Raw genomic sequence first — 22,000 nt, 5'->3', positions numbered from 1 at the left:
TACAGTTCTACCAGTGAAAGGCGAATTATGTGTTAGAAAGAATGGTTCGGTACATCTAGGACACAGTGATTGTACTACTGTGGTCGAGTATAGTGACAGTGGGAAATCTACTTTCAAAGCCTCACGTCATTCGTATTTTATATGTGGTCAGACTGCATATGTACGTTTGCCCCTAGATTGGGATGGAACATGTTACATTGCCTTCCTACTGCCACCAGTTTTCCTAGCCCCATCCGATTATCACAGAAATACACATCTAGTACACGTCAGACATAGAAGGGAGATCGAGTCCCCAATTGTCGATCAAACTGAAACTGCCTTAGAACAGTATACAGACTTCAATAAAGGTTTCTTTTTCTTCATAGGACCTGTCCAGAATAGTAAGCTAATACGTAGGTTAACCAGAACCCTTGAAGCAGTAGTGAATGAGACTACTTCCGCTCTAGGTAACTTAACAGAAGAGCAATCTGCTATGAGATTTGTCGTTCTTCAGAACCGCCTTGTTCTTGACGTCATACTGGCCGATAGGGGCGGAGCTTGTAGAGTCATCGGATCTAGTTGTTGCGTTTTCATTCCTAATAACGCACCGTCTGTATATTCAGCAATAACAAGACTTCATAAAATAGCCCATCAGCTACACCAGAATCCAGGCACCTGGACATGGTCCGGTTGGCTCTGGAGTATAATATCTGCCTGGGGATGGAAAGTACTGTCATTCCTGGGAATAGTAGTAATGATCATATTCAGTTGTTGTCTTTGTTTACAATGTGGCCCTGCGATTTGCGGCTTGTGCGCTACCTCTTGTATTCCAAGTCCTAAGTCCCATTCTCAGAAGATTAAAGACGAGCAGATGATGCTGTATGAACAGATAGATGGTATCATGAATATTGATGTTTCCTGAAGGAAACGTAGGGAACAAGGAGGGAATGACGAAAATTGAATTTTGCCCTGTCATGTGTCCCTACGTGTTCCCCATTATATGTTATATGTGCATGATCGATATGCATATTTACCCCCTTGACCGAATAAAGACGCAATTATAGTTGTGTCCAACGTTAATACGCCAGTTATCCAGTCCCCCCTGAAAGCAACGTGAATTAGGCTTCTAGGCCTATGTTGCCAACGTCTTTACATTGTACACGTTAAATCATCGAGTTGCACCCGTTTCTAGGCCTCACAGGGCCCGGACACCAGATTCAAGCCTCAAGTCTCCTGAACTACTCCGAGGAGCGATGCAGCCCCGCCCGCATCCCTGACCCTTCACTTACATCCTGCCAAGCAGCGCGGTGCCCGGCCTGGCCTGCCTGCCTGCCAAGAATATGTTATGCCTACAGTTATCAGTTCAGCTCCCCGGTTTCACATTCCTAGCTAACGAACCGCATAAACATCTTCATCTATAGTCTAGTCTTCCTGTCTCCATGCAAGAGAATTACTGAATTAGTATCCATAGAAGATTCATAGCACACGCAATACACTAAGAAATATATGTATGCACTAGCCTTAGTGACAAGTAGCCTTTCCCCTGATGACTTTTAGACTCAAGCAACATGTACTCCAAACACGAGATATCAGATATGATATAGGTACAGGTCGACCTGACATCCCAGACTTTAGTCTCCTCTTCTAGTGCTAGAAGTCAGAGCCCCCAGCTCTCCCCAGTTACACGTCATGGCCCGTTTGCGCGCACCAGTAGGTTAAAGGTTCCAGCTGCCCATGAAGCCCCCTCCATGTATCCACCCATTTATTACACTTCTGTGACGTTTACATCACATGTCTCCGTGCACGCCCAGTACACGCCTTCTTTGTACGCCCATATGTTCTTATCTTTCGTTTGTCACTTGTTACGCCTACTATATGCAATGCAATTGTACTGTTTTACTATATATACTGTATGATGTTAATGAGATGTTGCAGCTGCCATTCCCCTTTTTCCTTGTGTCTGTCCCTTCCTGAACCTTTGCAGGTGATGGAACCCGATGGTCCATTGGCTCGAGCCATCTGATTAAAGCCCGTATGACTCAGATACCACGGATTCTGCCTCTTATTTATTGAGCTATCCTTTTCAGTTAATGCATAGAAAAATAGTACCGGTAATTAATTATTTATTTACCACAGCCTGACATGTTTCTTGTTGTTTGTCGTCTCTTTATCTCTACCTGGGTCTGACATGTTTCTGTTGTTTCTCTTCTCTTTATCTCTACCTGGGTCTGACATGTTTCTTGTTGTTATCCTCTCTTTATCTCTACCTGGGTCTGACATGTTTCTGTTGTTTCTCCTCTCTTTATCTCTACCTGGGTCTGACATGTTTCTTGTTGTTTCTTCTCTCTTTATCTCTACCTGGGCCTGACATGTTTATTGTTGTTTCTCCTCTCTTTATCTCTACCTGGGCCTGACATGTTTCTTGTTGTTTCTCCTCTCTTCATCTCTACCTGGGCCTTAAATGTTTCTTGTTGTTTCTGCTCTCTTTATCTCTACCTGGGTCTGACATGTTTCTTGTTGTTATCCTCTCTTTATCTCTACCTGGGTCTGACATGTTTCTTGTTGTTATCCTCTCTTTATCTCTACCTGGGTCTGACATGTTTCTTGTTGTTTCTCCTCTCTTTATCTCTACCTGGGACTGACATGTTTCTTGTTGTTTCCTCTCTTTATCTCTACCTGGGTCTGACATGTTTCTGTTGTTTCTCTTCTCTTTATCTCTACCTGGGTCTGACATGTTTCTTGTTGTTATCCTCTCTTTATCTCTACCTGGGTCTGACATGTTTCTGTTGTTTCTCATCTCTTTATCTCTACCTGGGGCTGAGATGTTTCTTGTTGTTTCTCCTCTCTTTATCTCTTCCTGGGCCTGACATGTTTCTTGTTGTTTCTCCTCTCTTTATCTCTACCTGGGCCTGACATGTTTCTTGTTGTTATCCTCTCTTTATCTCTAACTGGGCCTGACATGTTTCTTGTTGTTTCTTCTCTCTTTATCTCTACCTGGGACTGACATGTTTCTTGTTGTTTGTCCTCTCTTTATCTCTACCTGGGCCTGACATGTTTCTTGTTGTTATCCTCTCTTTATCTCTAACTGGGCCTGACATGTTTCTTGTTGTTATCCTCTCTTTATCTCTAACTGGGCCTGACATGTTTCTTGTTGTTTCTTCTCTCTTTATCTCTACCTGGGTCTGACATGTTTCTTGTTGTTTCTCTTCTCTTTATCTCTTCCTGGGTCTGACATGTTTCTTGTTGTTTGTCCTCTCTTTATCTCTACCTGAGTCTGACATGTTTCTTGTTGTTTGTCCTCTCTTTATTTCTACCTGGGCCTGACTTGTTTCTTGTTGTTTCTCCTCTCTTTATTTCTACCTGGGCCTGACATGTTTCTTGTTGTTTCTCCTCTCTTTATCTCTACCTGGGCCTGACACGTTTCTTGTTGTTTCTCCTCTCTTTATCTCTACCTGGGCCTGACATGTTTCTTGTTGTTTGTCCTCTCTTTATCTCTACCTGGGTCTGACATGTTTCTTGTTGTTTCTTCTCTCTTTATCTCTACCTGGGCCTGACATGTTTCTTGTTGTTATCCTCTCTTTATCTCTACCTGGGTCTGACATGTTTCTTGTTGTTTCTTCTCTCTTTATCTCTACCTGGGTCTGACATGTTTCGTGTTGTTTCTTCTCTCTTTATCTCTACCTGGGTCTGACATGTTTCTTGTTGTTTGTCCTGTCTTTATCTCTACCTGGGTCTGACATGTTTCTTGTTGTTTGTCTTCTCTCTTTAACTCTTCCTGGGCCTGACATGTTTCTTGTTGTTTCTCCTCTTTTTATCTCAACCTTGGTCTGACATGTTTCTTGTTGTTTCTTCTCTCTTTATCTCTACCTGGGTCTGACATGTTTCTTGTTGTTATCCTCTCTTTATCTCTACCTGGGTCTGACATGTTTCTTGTTGTTTCTTCTCTCTTTATCTCTACCTGGGTGTGACATGTTTCTTGTTGTTTGTCTTCTCTCTTTAACTCTTCCTGGGCCTGACATGTTTCTTGTTGTTTCTCCTCTCTTTATCTCAACCTTGGTCTGACATGTTCTTGGTGTTTCTTCTCTCTTTATCTCTACCTGGTTCTGACATGTTTCTGTTGTTTCTCTTCTCTTTATCTCTACCTGGGTCTGACATGTTTCTTGTTGTTATCCTCTCTTTATCTCTACCTGGGTCTGACATGTTTCTTGTTGTTTGTCTTCTCTCTTTAACTCTTCCTGGGCCTGACATGTTTCTTGTTGTTTCTCCTCTCTTTATCTCAACCTTGGTCTGACATGTTTCTGTTGTTTCTCTTCTCTTTATCTCTACCTGGGTCTGACATGTTTCTTGTTGTTTGTCCTCTCTTTATCTCTACCTGAGTCTGACATGTTTCTTGTTGTTTGTCCTCTCTTTATTTCTACCTGGGCCTGACTTGTTTCTTGTTGTTTCTCCTCTCTTTATCTCTACCGGGGCCTGACATGTTTCTTGCTGTTTGTCCTCTCTTTATCTCTACCTGGGCGTGACATGTTTCTTGTTGTTTGTCCTCTCTTTATTTCTACCTGGGCCTGACATGTTTCTTGTTGTTTCTCCTCTCTTTATCTCTACCTGGGCCTGACACGTTTCTTGTTGTTTCTCCTCTCTTTATCTCTACCTGGGCCTGACATGTTTCTTGTTGTTTGTCCTCTCTTTATCTCTACCTGGGTCTGACATGTTTCTTGTTGTTTCTTCTCTCTTTATCTCTACCTGGGCCTGACATGTTTCTTGTTGTTTCTCCTCTCTTTATCTCTACCTGGGCCTTACATGTTTCTTGTTGTTTCTGCTCTCTTTATCTCTACCTGGGCCTGGCATGTTTCTTGTTGTTTCTTCTCTCTTTATCTCTACCGGGGCCTGACATGTTTCTTGCTGTTTGTCCTCTCTTTATCTCTACCTGGGCGTGACATGTTTCTTGTTGTTTGTCCTCTCTTTATTTCTACCTGGGCCTGACATGTTTCTTGTTGTTTCTCCTCTCTTTATCTCTACCTGGGCCTGACATGTTTCTTGTTGTTTCTCCTCTCTTTATCTCTACCTGGGCCTGACATGTTTCTTGTTGTTTGTCCTCTCTTTATCTCTACCTGGGTCTGACATGTTTCTTGTTGTTTCTTCTCTCTTTATCTCTACCTGGGCCTGACATGTTTCTTGTTGTTTGTCCTCTCTTTATCTCTACCTGGGCCTGACATGTTTCTTGTTGTTTCTCCTCTCTTTATCTCTACCTGGGCCTTACATGTTTCTTGTTGTTTCTGCTCTCTTTATCTCCACCTGGGCCTGACATGTTTCTTGTTGTTATCCTCTCTTTATCTCTACCTGGGTCTGACATGTTTCTTGTTGTTATCCTCTCTTTATCTCTACCTGGGTCTGACATGTTTCTTGTTGTTTCTTCTCTCTTTATCTCTACCTGGGTCTGACATGTTTCGTGTTGTTTCTTCTCTCTTTATCTCTACCTGGGTCTGACATGTTTCTTGTTGTTTGTCCTGTCTTTATCTCTACCTGGGTCTGACATGTTTCTTGTTGTTTGTCTTCTCTCTTTAACTCTTCCTGGGCCTGACATGTTTCTTGTTGTTTCTCCTCTTTTTATCTCAACCTTGGTCTGACATGTTTCTTGTTGTTTCTTCTCTCTTTATCTCTACCTGGGTCTGACATGTTTCTTGTTGTTATCCTCTCTTTATCTCTACCTGGGTCTGACATGTTTCTTGTTGTTTCTTCTCTCTTTATCTCTACCTGGGTGTGACATGTTTCTTGTTGTTTGTCTTCTCTCTTTAACTCTTCCTGGGCCTGACATGTTTCTTGTTGTTTCTCCTCTCTTTATCTCAACCTTGGTCTGACATGTTCTTGGTGTTTCTTCTCTCTTTATCTCTACCTGGTTCTGACATGTTTCTGTTGTTTCTCTTCTCTTTATCTCTACCTGGGTCTGACATGTTTCTTGTTGTTATCCTCTCTTTATCTCTACCTGGGTCTGACATGTTTCTTGTTGTTTGTCTTCTCTCTTTAACTCTTCCTGGGCCTGACATGTTTCTTGTTGTTTCTCCTCTCTTTATCTCAACCTTGGTCTGACATGTTTCTGTTGTTTCTCTTCTCTTTATCTCTACCTGGGTCTGACATGTTTCTTGTTGTTATCCTCTCTTTATCTTTACCTGGGTCTGACATGTTTCTTGTTGTTTCTCCTCTCTTTATCTCTACCTGGGTCTGACATGTTTCTTGTTGTTTCTCCTCTCTTTATCTCAACCTTGGTCTGACATGTTTCTGTTGTTTCTCTTCTCTTTATCTCTACCTGGGTCTGACATGTTTCTTGTTGTTTCTTCTCTCTTTATCTCTACCTGGGCCTGACATGTTTCTTGTTGTTTCTCCTCTCTTTATCTCTACCTGGGTCTGACATGTTTCTTGTTGTTTCTCCTCTCTTTATCTCTACCAGGGTCTGACATGTTTCTTGTATTTTGTCCTCTCTTTATCTCTACCTGGGTCTGACATGTTTCTTGTTGTTTCTCCTCTCTTTATCTCTACCTGGGTCTGACATGTTTCTTGTTGTTTCTCCTCTCTTTATCTCTACCTGGGCCTGACATGTTTCTTGTTTTGTCCTCTCTTTATCTCTACCTGGGCCTGACACGTTTCTCGTTGTTTCTCCTCTCTTTATCTCTTACCTGGGCCTGACATGTTTCTTGTTGTTTGTCCTCTCTTTATCCCTAACAGGGCCTGACATGTTTCTTGTTGTTTCTCCTCTCTTTATCTCTACCTGGGTCTGACATGTTTCTTGTTGTTTCTCCTCTCTTTATCTCTACCTGGGTCTGACATGTTTCTTGTTGTTTGTCCTCTCTTTATCTCTACCTGGGTCTGACATGTTTCTTGTTGTTATCCTCTCTTTATCTCTACCTGGGTCTGACATGTTTCTTGTTGTTTGTCCTGTCTTTATCTCTACCTGGGTCTGACATGTTTCTTGTTGTTTCTCCTCTCTTTATCTCTACCTGGGTTTGACATGTTTCTTGTTGTTATCCTCTCTTTATCTCTACCTGGGCCTGACATGTTTCTTGTTGTTTGTCCTCTCTTTATCTCTACCTGGGTCTGACATGTTTCTTGTTGTTTGTCCTGTCTTTATCTCTACCTGGGTCTGACATGTTTCTTGTTGTTATCCTCTCTTTATCTCTACCTGGGTCTGACATGTTTCTTGTTGTTTGTCCTGTCTTTATCTCTACCTGGGTCTGACATGTTTCTTGTTGTTTCTCCTCTCTTTATCTCTACCTGGGTCTGACATGTTTCTTGTTGTTATCCTCTCTTTATCTCTACCTGGGCCTGACATGTTTCTTGTTGTTTGTACTCTCTTTATCTCTACCTGGGTCTGACATGTTTCTTGTTGTTTGTCCTGTCTTTATCTCTACCTTGGCCTGACATGTTTCTTGTTGTTTGTCCTCTCTTTATCTCTACCTGGGTCTGACATGTTTCTTGTTGTTTGTCCTCTCTTTATCTCTACCTGGGTCTGACATGTTTCTTGTTGTTTGTCCTGTCTTTATCTCTACCTGGGCCTGACATGTTTCTTGTTGTGTCTTCTCTCTTTATCTCTACCTGGGCCTGACATGTTTCTTGTTGTTTGTCCTCTATTTATCTCTACCTGGGCCTGACATGTTTCTTGTTGTTTCTCCTCTCTTTATCTCAACCTTGGTCTGACATGTTTCTTGTTGTTTCTCCTCTCTTTATCGCTACCTGGGTCTGACATGTTTCTTGTTGTTTGTCCTGTCTTTATCTCTACCTGGGTCTGACATGTTTCTTGTTGTTTCTCCTCTCTTTATCTCTACCTGGGTCTGACATGTTTCTTGTTGTTATCCTCTCTTTATCTCTACCTGGGCCTGACATGTTTCTTGTTGTTTGTCCTCTCTTTATCTCTACCTGGGTCTGACATGTTTCTTGTTGTTTGTCCTGTCTTTATCTCTACCTTGGCCTGACATGTTTCTTGTTGTTTGTCCTCTCTTTATCTCTACCTGGGTCTGACATGTTTCTTGTTGTTTGTCCTCTCTTTATCTCTACCTGGGTCTGACATGTTTCTTGTTGTTTGTCCTGTCTTTATCTCTACCTGGGCCTGACATGTTTCTTGTTGTGTCTTCTCTCTTTATCTCTACCTGGGCCTGACATGTTTCTTGTTGTTTGTCCTCTCTTTATCTCTACCTGGGCCTGACATGTTTCTTGTTGTTTCTCCTCTCTTTATCTCAACCTTGGTCTGACATGTTTCTTGTTGTTTCTCCTCTCTTTATCGCTACCTGGGTCTGACATGTTTCTTGTTGTTATCCTCTCTTTATCTCTACCTGGGTCTGACATGTTTCTTGTTGTTATCCTCTCTTTATCTCTACCTGGGCCTGACATGTTTCTTGTTGTTTCTCCTCTCTTTATCTCTACCTGGGTCTGACATGTTTCTTGTTGTTATCCTCTCTTTATCTCTACCTGGGACTGACATGTTTCTTGTTGTTTCTTCTCTCTTTATCTCTACCTGGGTCTGACATGTTTCTTGTTGTTTCTTCTCTCTTTATCTCTACCTGGGCCTGACATGTTTCTTGTTGTTATCCTCTCTTTATCTCTACCTGGGTCTGACATGTTTCTTGTTGTTATCCTCTCTTTATCTCTACCTGGGCCTGACATGTTTCTTGTTGTTTCTCCTCTCTTTATCTCTACCTGGGTCTGACATGTTTCTTGTTGTTATCCTCTATTTATCTCTACCTGGGTCTGACATGTTTCTTGTTGTTTCTTCTCTCTTTATCTCTACCTGGGTCTGACATGTTTCTTGTTGTTTCTTCTCTCTTTATCTCTACCTGGGCCTGACATGTTTCTTGTTGTTTCTCCTCTCTTTATCTCTACCTGGGTCTGACATGTTTCTTGTTGTTTCTCCTCTCTTTATCTCTACCTGGGCCTGACATGTTTATTGTTGTTTCTCCTCTCTTTATCTCTACCTGGGCCTGACATGTTTCTTGTTGTTATCCTCTCTTTATCTCTACCTGGGCCTGACATGTTTCTTGTTGTTTCTTCTCTCTTTATCTCTACCTGGGCCTGACATGTTTATTGTTGTTTCTTCTCTCTTTATCTCTACCTGGGCCTGACATGTTTCTTGTTGTTTGTCCTCTCTTTGTCTCTACCTGGGCCTGTCATGTTTCTTGTTGTTTGTCCTCTCTTTATCTCTTCCTGGGCCTGACATGTTTCTTGTTGTTTCTCCTCTCTTTATCTCTACCTGGGTCTGACATGTTTCTTGTTGTTTCTCTTCTCTTTATCTCTACCTGGGTCTGACATGTTTCTTGTTGTTATCCTCTCTTTATCTCTACCTGGGTCTGACATGTGTCTTGTTGTTTCTCCTCTCTTTATCTCTACCTGGGTCTGACATGTTTCTTGTTGTTTCTCCTCTCTTTATCTCAACCTTGGTCTGACATGTTTCTGTTGTTTCTCTTCTCTTTATCTCTACCTGGGTCTGACATGTTTCTTGTTGTTTCTTCTCTCTTTATCTCTACCTGGGCCTGACATGTTTCTTGTTGTTTCTCCTCTCTTTATCTCTACCTGGGTCTGACATGTTTCTTGTTGTTTCTCCTCTCTTTATCTCAACCTGGGCCTGACATGTTTCTTGTTGTTTCTCCTCTCTTTATCTCTACCTGGGTCTGACATGTTTCTTGTTGTTTCTCCTCTCTTTATATCTACCAGGGTCTGACATGTTTCTTGTATTTTGTCCTCTCTTTATCTCTACCTGGGTCTGACATGTTTCTTGTTGTTTCTCCTCTCTTTATCTCTACCTGGGCCTGACATGTTTCTTGTTTTGTCCTCTCTTTATCTCTACCTGGGCCTGACATGTTTCTTGTTGTTTCTCCTCTCTTTATCTCTACCTGGGTCTGACATGTTTCTTGTTGTTTCTCCTCTCTTTATCTCTACCTGGGTCTGACATGTTTCTTGTTGTTTGTCCTCTCTTTATCTCTACCTGGGTCTGACATGTTTCTTGTTGTTATCCTCTCTTTATCTCTACCTGGGTCTGACATGTTTCTTGTTGTTTGTCCTGTCTTTATCTCTACCTGGGTCTGACATGTTTCTTGTTGTTTCTCCTCTCTTTATCTCTACCTGGGTCTGACATGTTTCTTGTTGTTATCCTCTCTTTATCTCTACCTGGGCCTGACATGTTTCTTGTTGTTTGTCCTCTCTTTATCTCTACCTGGGTCTGACATGTTTCTTGTTGTTTGTCCTGTCTTTATCTCTACCTGGGTCTGACATGTTTCTTGTTGTTTGTCTTCTCTCTTTAACTCTTCCTGGGCCTGACATGTTTCTTGTTGTTTCTCCTCTCTTTATCTCAACCTTGGTCTGACATGTTTCTTGTTGTTTCTCCTCTCTTTATCGCTACCTGGGTCTGACATGTTTCTTGTTGTTATCCTCTCTTTATCTCTACCTGGGTCTGACATGTTTCTTGTTGTTATCCTCTCTTTATCTCTACCTGGGCCTGACATGTTTCTTGTTGTTTCTCCTCTCTTTATCTCTACCTGGGTCTGACATGTTTCTTGTTGTTATCCTCTCTTTATCTCTACCTGGGCCTGGCATGTTTCTTGTTGTTTCTTCTCTCTTTATCTCTACCTGGGTCTGACATGTTTCTTGTTGTTTCATCTCTCTTTATCTCTACCTGGGCCTGACATGTTTCTTGTTGTTATCCTCTCTTTATCTCTACCTGGGTCTGACATGTTTCTTGTTGTTATCCTCTCTTTATCTCTACTTGGGCCTGACATGTTTCTTGTTGTTTCTTCTCTCTTTATCTCTACCTGGGTCTGACATGTTTCTTGTTGTTATCCTCTCTTTATCTCTACCTGGGTCTGACATGTTTCTTGTTGTTTCTTCTCTCTTTATCTCTACCTGGGTCTGACATGTTTCTTGTTGTTTCTTCTCTCTTTATCTCTACCTGGGCCTGACATGTTTCTTGTTGTTTCTCCTCTCTTTATCTCTACCTGGGCCTGACATGTGTCTTGTTGTTTCTCCTCTCTTTATCTCTTCCTGGGTCTGACATGTTTCTTGTTGTTATCCTCTCTTTATCTCTACCTGGGACTGATATGTTTCTTGTTGTTTCTTCTCTCTTTATCTCTACCTGGGTCTGACATGTTTCTGTTGTTTCTCTTCTCTTTATCTCTACCTGGGCCTGACATGTTTCTTATTGTTTCTTCTCTCTTTATCTCTAGCTGGGCCTGACATGTTTCTTGTTTTGTCCTCTCTTTATCTCTACCTGGGCCTGACATGTTTCTTGTTGTTTCTCCTCTCTTTATCTCTTACCTGAGCCTGACATGTTTCTTGTTGTTTGTCCTCTCTTTATCTCTACCTGGGTCTGACATGTTTCTTGTTGTTATCCTCTCTTTATCTCTACCTGGGTCTGACATGTTTCTTGTTGTTTGTTATGTCTTTATCTCTACCTGGGTCTGACATGTTTCTTGTTGTTTCTCCTCTCTTTATCTCTACCTGGGTCTGACATGTTTCTTGTTGTTATCCTCTCTTTATCTCTACCTGGGCCTGACATGTTTCTTGTTGTTTGTCCTCTCTTTATCTCTACCTGGGTCTGACATGTTTCTTGTTGTTTGTCCTGTCTTTATCTCTACCTGGGTCTGACATGTTTCTTGTTGTTATCCTCTCTTTATCTCTACCTGGGTCTGACATGTTTCTTGTTGTTTGTCCTGTCTTTATCTCTACCTGGGTCTGACATGTTTCTTGTTGTTTCTCCTCTCTTTATCTCTACCTGGGTCTGACATGTTTCTTGTTGTTATCCTCTCTTTATCTCTACCTGGGCCTGACATGTTTCTTGTTGTTTGTCCTCTCTTTATCTCTACCTGGGTCTGACATGTTTCTTGTTGTTTGTCCTGTCTTTATCTGTACCTTGGCCTGACATGTTTCTTGTTGTTTGTCCTCTCTTTATCTCTACCTGGGTCTGACATGTTTCTTGTTGTTTGTCCTCTCTTTATCTCTACCTGGGTCTGACATGTTTCTTGTTGTTTGTCCTGTCTTTATCTCTACCTGGGCCTGACATGTTTCTTGTTGTGTCTTCTCTCTTTATCTCTACCTGGGCCTGACATGTTTCTTGTTGTTTGTCCTCTCTTTATCTCTACCTGGGCCTGACATGTTTCTTGTTGTTTCTCCTCTCTTTATCTCAACCTTGGTCTGACATGTTTCTTGTTGTTTCTCCTCTCTTTATCGCTACCTGGGTCTGACATGTTTCTTGTTGTTATCCTCTCTTTATCTCTACCTGGGTCTGACATGTTTCTTGTTGTTATCCTCTCTTTATCTCTACCTGGGCCTGACATGTTTCTTGTTGTTTCTCCTCTCTTTATCTCTACCTGGGTCTGACATGTTTCTTGTTGTTATCCTCTCTTTATCTCTACCTGGGACTGACATGTTTCTTGTTGTTTCTTCTCTCTTTATCTCTACCTGGGTCTGACATGTTTCTTGTTGTTTCTTCTCTCTTTATCTCTACCTGGGCCTGACATGTTTCTTGTTGTTATCCTCTCTTTATCTCTACCTGGGTCTGACATGTTTCTTGTTGTTATCCTCTCTTTATCTCTACCTGGGCCTGACATGTTTCTTGTTGTTTCTCCTCTCTTTATCTCTACCTGGGTCTGACATGTTTCTTGTTGTTATCCTCTCTTTATCTCTACCTGGGTCTGACATGTTTCTTGTTGTTTCTTCTCTCTTTATCTCTACCTGGGTCTGACATGTTTCTTGTTGTTTCTTCTCTCTTTATCTCTACCTGGGCCTGACATGTTTCTTGTTGTTTCTCCTCTCTTTATCTCTACCTGGGTCTGACATGTTTCTTGTTGTTTCTCCTCTCTTTATCTATACCTGGGCCTGACATGTTTATTGTTGTTTCTCCTCTCTTTATCTCTACCTGGGCCTGACATGTTTCTTGTTGTTATCCTCTCTTTATCTCTACCTGGGCCTGACATGTTTCTTGTTGTTTCTTCTCTCTTTATCTCTACCTGGGCCTGACATGTTTATTGTTGTTTCTTCTCTCTTTATCTCTACCTGGGCCTGACATGTTTCTTGTTGTTTGTCCTCTCTTTATCTCTACCTAGGCCTGTCATGTTTCTTGTTGTTTGTCCTCTCTTTATCTCTTCCTGGGCCTGACATGTTTCTTGTTGTTTCTCCTCTCTTTATCTCTACCTGGGTCTGACATGTTTCTTGTTGTTTCTCTTCTCTTTATCTCTACCTGGGTCTGACATGTTTCTTGTTGTTATCCTCTCTTTATCTCTACCTGGGTCTGACATGTGTCTTGTTGTTTCTCCTCTCTTTATCTCTACCTGGGTCTGACATGTTTCTTGTTGTTTCTCCTCTCTTTATCTCAACCTTGGTCTGACATGTTTCTGTTGTTTCTCTTCTCTTTATCTCTACCTGGGTCTGACATGTTTCTTGTTGTTTCTTCTCTCTTTATCTCTACCTGGGCCTGACATGTTTCTTGTTGTTTCTCCTCTCTTTATCTCTACCTGGGTCTGACATGTTTCTTGTTGTTTCTCCTCTCTTTATCTCAACCTGGGCCTGACATGTTTCTTGTTGTTTCTCCTCTCTTTATCTCTACCTGGGTCTGACATGTTTCTTGTTGTTTCTCCTCTCTTTATCTCTACCAGGGTCTGACATGTTTCTTGTATTTTGTCCTCTCTTTATCTCTACCTGGGTCTGACATGTTTCTTGTTGTTTCTCCTCTCTTTATCTCTACCTGGGTCTGACATGTTTCTTGTTGTTTCTCCTCTCTTTATCTCTACCTGGGCCTGACATGTTTCTTGTTTTGTCCTCTCTTTATCTCTACCTGGGCCTGACATGTTTCTTGTTGTTTCTCCTCTCTTTATCTCTACCTGGGTCTGACATGTTTCTTGTTGTTTCTCCTCTCTTTATCTCTACCTGGGTCTGACATGTTTCTTGTTGTTTGTCCTCTCTTTATCTCTACCTGGGTCTGACATGTTTCTTGTTGTTATCCTCTCTTTATCTCTACCTGGGTCTGACATGTTTCTTGTTGTTTGTCCTGTCTTTATCTCTACCTGGGTCTGACATGTTTCTTGTTGTTTCTCCTCTCTTTATCTCTACCTGGGTCTGACATGTTTCTTGTTGTTATCCTCTCTTTATCTCTACCTGGGCCTGACATGTTTCTTGTTGTTTGTCCTCTCTTTATCTCTACCTGGGTCTGACATGTTTCTTGTTGTTTGTCCTGTCTTTATCTCTACCTGGGTCTGACATGTTTCTTGTTGTTTGTCTTCTCTCTTTAACTCTTCCTGGGCCTGACATGTTTCTTGTTGTTTCTCCTCTCTTTATCTCAACCTTGGTCTGACATGTTTCTTGTTGTTTCTCCTCTCTTTATCGCTACCTGGGTCTGACATGTTTCTTGTTGTTATCCTCTCTTTATCTCTACCTGGGTCTGACATGTTTCTTGTTGTTATCCTCTCTTTATCTCTACCTGGGCCTGACATGTTTCTTGTTGTTTCTCCTCTCTTTATCTCTACCTGGGTCTGACATGTTTCTTGTTGCTATCCTCTCTTTATCTCTACCTGGGCCTGGCATGTTTCTTGTTGTTTCTTCTCTCTTTATCTCTACCTGGGTCTGACATGTTTCTTGTTGTTTCTTCTCTCTTTATCTCTACCTGGGCCTGACACGTTTCTTGTTGTTATCCTCTCTTTATCTCTACCTGGGTCTGACATGTTTCTTGTTGTTATCCTCTCTTTATCTCTACCTGGGCCTGACATGTTTCTTGTTGTTTCTCCTCTCTTTATCTCTACCTGGGTCTGACATGTTTCTTGTTGTTATCCTCTCTTTATCTCTACCTGGGTATGACATGTTTCTTGTTGTTTCTTCTCTCTTTATCTCTACCTGGGTCTGACATGTTTCTTGTTGTTTCTTCTCTCTTTATCTCTACCTGGGCCTGACATGTTTCTTGTTGTTTCTCCTCTCTTTATCTCTACCTGGGCCTGACATGTGTCTTGTTGTTTCTCCTCTCTTTATCTCTACCTGGGACTGGTATGTTTCTTGTTGTTTCTTCTCTCTTTATCTCTACCTGGGTCTGACATGTTTCTGTTGTTTCTCTTCTCTTTATCTCTACCTGGGCCTGACATGTTTCTTATTGTTTCTTCTCTCTTTATCTCTAGCTGGGCCTGACATGTTTCTTGTTGTTATCCTCTCTTTATCTCTACCTGGGCCTGACATGTTTCTTGTTGTTTCTTCTCTCTTTATCTCTACCTGGGCCTGACACGTTTCTTGTTGTTTGTCCTCTCTTTAGCTCTACCTGGGCCTGACATGTTTCTTGTTGTTTCTTCTCTCTTTATCTCTACCTGGGTCTGACATGTTTCTTGTTTTGTCCTCTCTTTATCTCTACCTGGGCCTGACATGTTTCTTGTTGTTTCTCCTCTCTTTATCTCTACCTGGGTCTGACATGTTTCTTGTTGTTTCTCCTCTCTTTATCTCTACCTGGGTCTGACATGTTTCTTGTTGTTTGTCCTCTCTTTATCTCTACCTGGGTCTGACATGTTTCTTGTTGTTATCCTCTCTTTATCTCTACCTGGGTCTGACATGTTTCTTGTTGTTTGTCCTGTCTTTATCTCTACCTGGGTCTGACATGTTTCTTGTTGTTTCTCCTCTCTTTATCTCTACCTGGGTCTGACATGTTTCTTGTTGTTATCCTCTCTTTATCTCTACCTGGGCCTGACATGTTTCTTGTTGTTTGTCCTCTCTTTATCTCTACCTGGGTCTGACATGTTTCTTGTTGTTTGTCCTGTCTTTATCTCTACCTGGGTCTGACATGTTTCTTGTTGTTTGTCTTCTCTCTTTAACTCTTCCTGGGCCTGACATGTTTCTTGTTGTTTCTCCTCTCTTTATCTCAACCTTGGTCTGACATGTTTCTTGTTGTTTCTCCTCTCTTTATCGCTACCTGGGTCTGACATGTTTCTTGTTGTTATCCTTTCTTTATCTCTACCTGGGTCTGACATGTTTCTTGTTGTTATCCTCTCTTTATCTCTACCTGGGCCTGACATGTTTCTTGTTGTTTCTCCTCTCTTTATCTCTACCTGGGTCTGACATGTTTCTTGTTGTTATCCTCTCTTTATCTCTACCTGGGCCTGGCATGTTTCTTGTTGTTTCTTCTCTCTTTATCTCTACCTGGGTCTGACATGTTTCTTGCTGTTTCATCTCTCTTTATCTCTACCTGGGCCTGACATGTTTCTTGTTGTTATCCTCTCTTTATCTCTACCTGGGTCTGACATGTTTCTTGTTGTTATCCTCTCTTTATCTCTACTTGGGCCTGACATGTTTCTTGTTGTTTATTCTCTCTTTATCTCTACCTGGGTCTGACATGTTTCTTGTTGTTATCCTCTCTTTATCTCTACCTGGGTCTGACATGTTTCTTGTTGTTTCTTCTCTCTTTATCTCTACCTGGGTCTGACATGTTTCTTGTTGTTTCTTCTCTCTTTATCTCTACCTGGGCCTGACATGTTTCTTGTTGTTTCTCCTCTCTTTATCTCTACCTGGGCCTGACATGTGTCTTGTTGTTTCTCCTCTCTTTATCTCTTCCTGGGTCTGACATGTTTCTTGTTGTTATCCTCTCTTTATCTCTACCTGGGACTGATATGTTTCTTGTTGTTTCTTCTCTCTTTATCTCTACCTGGGTCTGACATGTTTCTGTTGTTTCTCTTCTCTTCATCTCTACCTGGGCCTGACATGTTTCTTATTGTTTCTTCTCTCTTTATCTCTAGCTGGGCCTGACATGTTTCTTGTTTTGTCCTCTCTTTATCTCTACCTGGGCCTGACATGTTTCTTGTTGTTTCTCCTCTCTTTATCTCTTACCTGAGCCTGACATGTTTCTTGTTGTTTGTCCTCTCTTTATCTCTACCTGGGTCTGACATGTTTCTTGTTGTTATCCTCTCTTTATCTCTACCTGGGTCTGACATGTTTCTTGTTGTTTGTTATGTCTTTATCTCTACCTGGGTCTGACATGTTTCTTGTTGTTTCTCCTCTCTTTATCTCTACCTGGGTCTGACATGTTTCTTGTTGTTATCCTCTCTTTATCTCTACCTGGGCCTGACATGTTTCTTGTTGTTTGTCCTCTCTTTATCTCTACCTGGGTCTGACATGTTTCTTGTTGTTTCTCCTCTCTTTATCTCAACCTTGGTCTGACATGTTTCTTGTTGTTTCTCCTCTCTTTATCGCTACCTGGGTCTGACATGTTTCTTGTTGTTATCCTCTCTTTATCTCTACCTGGGTCTGACATGTTTCTTGTTGTTATCCTCTCTTTATCTCTACCTGGGCCTGACATGTTTCTTGTTGTTTCTCCTCTCTTTATCTCTACCTGGGTCTGACATGTTTCTTGTTGTTATCCTCTCTTTATCTCTACCTGGGCCTGGCATGTTTCTTGTTGTTTCTTCTCTCTTTATCTCTACCTGGGTCTGACATGTTTCTTGTTGTTTCATCTCTCTTTATCTCTACCTGGGCCTGACATGTTTCTTGTTGTTATCCTCTCTTTATCTCTACCTGGGTCTGACATGTTTCTTGTTGTTATCCTCTCTTTATCTCTACTTGGGCCTGACATGTTTCTTGTTGTTTATTCTCTCTTTATCTCTACCTGGGTCTGACATGTTTCTTGTTGTTATCCTCTCTTTATCTCTACCTGGGTCTGACATGTTTCTTGTTGTTTCTTCTCTCTTTATCTCTACCTGGGTCTGACATGTTTCTTGTTGTTTCTTCTCTCTTTATCTCTACCTGGGCCTGACATGTTTCTTGTTGTTTCTCCTCTCTTTATCTCTACCTGGGCCTGACATGTGTCTTGTTGTTTCTCCTCTCTTTATCTCTTCCTGGGTCTGACATGTTTCTTGTTGTTATCCTCTCTTTATCTCTACCTGGGACTGATATGTTTCTTGTTGTTTCTTCTCTCTTTATCTCTACCTGGGTCTGACATGTTTCTGTTGTTTCTCTTCTCTTTATCTCTACCTGGGCCTGACATGTTTCTTATTGTTTCTTCTCTCTTTATCTCTAGCTGGGCCTGACATGTTTCTTGTTTTGTCCTCTCTTTATCTCTACCTGGGCCTGACATGTTTCTTGTTGTTTCTCCTCTCTTTATCTCTTACCTGAGCCTGACATGTTTCTTGTTGTTTGTCCTCTCTTTATCTCTACCTGGGTCTGACATGTTTCTTGTTGTTATCCTCTCTTTATCTCTACCTGGGTCTGACATGTTTCTTGTTGTTTGTTATGTCTTTATCTCTACCTGGGTCTGACATGTTTCTTGTTGTTTCTCCTCTCTTTATCTCTACCTGGGTCTGACATGTTTCTTGTTGTTATCCTCTCTTTATCTCTACCTGGGCCTGACATGTTTCTTGTTGTTTGTCCTCTCTTTATCTCTACCTGGGTCTGACATGTTTCTTGTTGTTTGTCCTGTCTTTATCTCTACCTGGGTCTGACATGTTTCTTGTTGTTATCCTCTCTTTATCTCTACCTGGGTCTGACATGTTTCTTGTTGTTTGTCCTGTCTTTATCTCTACCTGGGTCTGACATGTTTCTTGTTGTTTCTCCTCTCTTTATCTCTACCTGGGTCTGACATGTTTCTTGTTGTTATCCTCTCTTTATCTCTACCTGGGCCTGACATGTTTCCTGTTGTTTGTCCTCTCTTTATCTCTACCTGGGTCTGACATGTTTCTTGTTGTTTGTCCTGTCTTTATCTGTACCTTGGCCTGACATGTTTCTTGTTGTTTGTCCTCTCTTTATCTCTACCTGGGTCTGACATGTTTCTTGTTGTTTGTCCTCTCTTTATCTCTACCTGGGTCTGACATGTTTCTTGTTGTTTGTCCTGTCTTTATCTCTACCTGGGCCTGACATGTTTCTTGTTGTGTCTTCTCTCTTTATCTCTACCTGGGCCTGACATGTTTCTTGTTGTTTGTCCTCTCTTTATCTCTACCTGGGCCTGACATGTTTCTTGTTGTTTCTCCTCTCTTTATCTCAACCTTGGTCTGACATGTTTCTTGTTGTTTCTCCTCTCTTTATCGCTACCTGGGTCTGACATGTTTCTTGTTGTTATCCTCTCTTTATCTCTACCTGGGTCTGACATGTTTCTTGTTGTTATCCTCTCTTTATCTCTACCTGGGCCTGACATGTTTCTTGTTGTTTCTCCTCTCTTTATCTCTACCTGGGTCTGACATGTTTCTTGTTGTTATCCTCTCTTTATCTCTACCTGGGACTGACATGTTTCTTGTTGTTTCTTCTCTCTTTATCTCTACCTGGGTCTGACATGTTTCTTGTTGTTTCTTCTCTCTTTATCTCTACCTGGGCCTGACATGTTTCTTGTTGTTATCCTCTCTTTATCTCTACCTGGGTCTGACATGTTTCTTGTTGTTATCCTCTCTTTATCTCTACCTGGGCCTGACATGTTTCTTGTTGTTTCTCCTCTCTTTATCTCTACCTGGGTCTGACATGTTTCTTGTTGTTATCCTCTCTTTATCTCTACCTGGGTCTGACATGTTTCTTGTTGTTTCTTCTCTCTTTATCTCTACCTGGGTCTGACATGTTTCTTGTTGTTTCTTCTCTCTTTATCTCTACCTGGGCCTGACATGTTTCTTGTTGTTTCTCCTCTCTTTATCTCTACCTGGGTCTGACATGTTTCTTGTTGTTTCTCCTCTCTTTATCTATACCTGGGCCTGACATGTTTATTGTTGTTTCTCCTCTCTTTATCTCTACCTGGGCCTGACATGTTTCTTGTTGTTATCCTCTCTTTATCTCTACCTGGGCCTGACATGTTTCTTGTTGTTTCTTCTCTCTTTATCTCTACCTGGGCCTGACATGTTTATTGTTGTTTCTTCTCTCTTTATCTCTACCTGGGCCTGACATGTTTCTTGTTGTTTGTCCTCTCTTTATCTCTACCTGGGCCTGTCATGTTTCTTGTTGTTTGTCCTCTCTTTATCTCTTCCTGGGCCTGACATGTTTCTTGTTGTTTCTCCTCTCTTTATCTCTACCTGGGTCTGACATGTTTCTTGTTGTTTCTCTTCTCTTTATCTCTACCTGGGTCTGACATGTTTCTTGTTGTTATCCTCTCTTTATCTCTACCTGGGTCTGACATGTGTCTTGTTGTTTCTCCTCTCTTTATCTCTACCTGGGTCTGACATGTTTCTTGTTGTTTCTCCTCTCTTTATCTCAACCTTGGTCTGACATGTTTCTGTTGTTTCTCTTCTCTTTATCTCTACCTGGGTCTGACATGTTTCTTGTTGTTTCTTCTCTCTTTATCTCTACCTGGGCCTGACATGTTTCTTGTTGTTTCTCCTCTCTTTATCTCTACCTGGGTCTGACATGTTTCTTGTTGTTTCTCCTCTCTTTATCTCAACCTGGGCCTGACATGTTTCTTGTTGTTTCTCCTCTCTTTATCTCTACCTGGGTCTGACATGTTTCTTGTTGTTTCTCCTCTCTTTATCTCTACCAGGGTCTGACATGTTTCTTGTATTTTGTCCTCTCTTTATCTCTACCTGGGTCTGACATGTTTCTTGTTGTTTCTCCTCTCTTTATCTCTACCTGGGTCTGACATGTTTCTTGTTGTTTCTCCTCTCTTTATCTCTACCTGGGCCTGACATGTTTCTTGTTTTGTCCTCTCTTTATCTCTACCTGGGCCTGACATGTTTCTTGTTGTTTCTCCTCTCTTTATCTCTACCTGGGTCTGACATGTTTCTTGTTGTTTCTCCTCTCTTTATCTCTACCTGGGTCTGACATGTTTCTTGTTGTTTGTCCTCTCTTTATCTCTACCTGGGTCTGACATGTTTCTTGTTGTTATCCTCTCTTTATCTCTACCTGGGTCTGACATGTTTCTTGTTGTTTGTCCTGTCTTTATCTCTACCTGGGTCTGACATGTTTCTTGTTGTTTCTCCTCTCTTTATCTCTACCTGGGTCTGACATGTTTCTTGTTGTTATCCTCTCTTTATCTCTACCTGGGCCTGACATGTTTCTTGTTGTTTGTCCTCTCTTTATCTCTACCTGGGTCTGACATGTTTCTTGTTGTTTGTCCTGTCTTTATCTCTACCTGGGTCTGACATGTTTCTTGTTGTTTGTCTTCTCTCTTTAACTCTTCCTGGGCCTGACATGTTTCTTGTTGTTTCTCCTCTCTTTATCTCAACCTTGGTCTGACATGTTTCTTGTTGTTTCTCCTCTCTTTATCGCTACCTGGGTCTGACATGTTTCTTGTTGTTATCCTCTCTTTATCTCTACCTGGGTCTGACATGTTTCTTGTTGTTATCCTCTCTTTATCTCTACCTGGGCCTGACATGTTTCTTGTTGTTTCTCCTCTCTTTATCTCTACCTGGGTCTGACATGTTTCTTGTTGCTATCCTCTCTTTATCTCTACCTGGGCCTGGCATGTTTCTTGTTGTTTCTTCTCTCTTTATCTCTACCTGGGTCTGACATGTTTCTTGTTGTTTCTTCTCTCTTTATCTCTACCTGGGCCTGACATGTTTCTTGTTGTTATCCACTCTTTATCTCTACCTGGGTCTGACATGTTTCTTGTTGTTATCCTCTCTTTATCTCTACCTGGGCCTGACATGTTTCTTGTTGTTTCTCCTCTCTTTATCTCTACCTGGGTCTGACATGTTTCTTGTTGTTATCCTCTCTTTATCTCTACCTGGGTATGACATGTTTCTTGTTGTTTCTTCTCTCTTTATCTCTACCTGGGTCTGACATGTTTCTTGTTGTTTCTTCTCTCTTTATCTCTACCTGGGCCTGACATGTTTCTTGTTGTTTCTCCTCTCTTTATCTCTACCTGGGCCTGACATGTGTCTTGTTGTTTCTCCTCTCTTTATCTCTACCTGGGACTGGTATGTTTCTTGTTGTTTCTTCTCTCTTTATCTCTACCTGGGTCTGACATGTTTCTGTTGTTTCTCTTCTCTTTATCTCTACCTGGGCCTGACATGTTTCTTATTGTTTCTTCTCTCTTTATCTCTAGCTGGGCCTGACATGTTTCTTGTTGTTATCCTCTCTTTATCTCTACCTGGGCCTGACATGTTTCTTGTTGTTTCTTCTCTCT

This window comes from Lissotriton helveticus, chromosome 6 (assembly GCF_964261635.1).
Source record: "Lissotriton helveticus chromosome 6, aLisHel1.1, whole genome shotgun sequence".
Taxonomy (NCBI): Eukaryota; Metazoa; Chordata; class Amphibia; order Caudata; family Salamandridae; genus Lissotriton; species Lissotriton helveticus.
The sequence above is the reverse complement of the archived record's forward strand: the minus strand, read 5'-3'. Positions refer to the sequence as shown.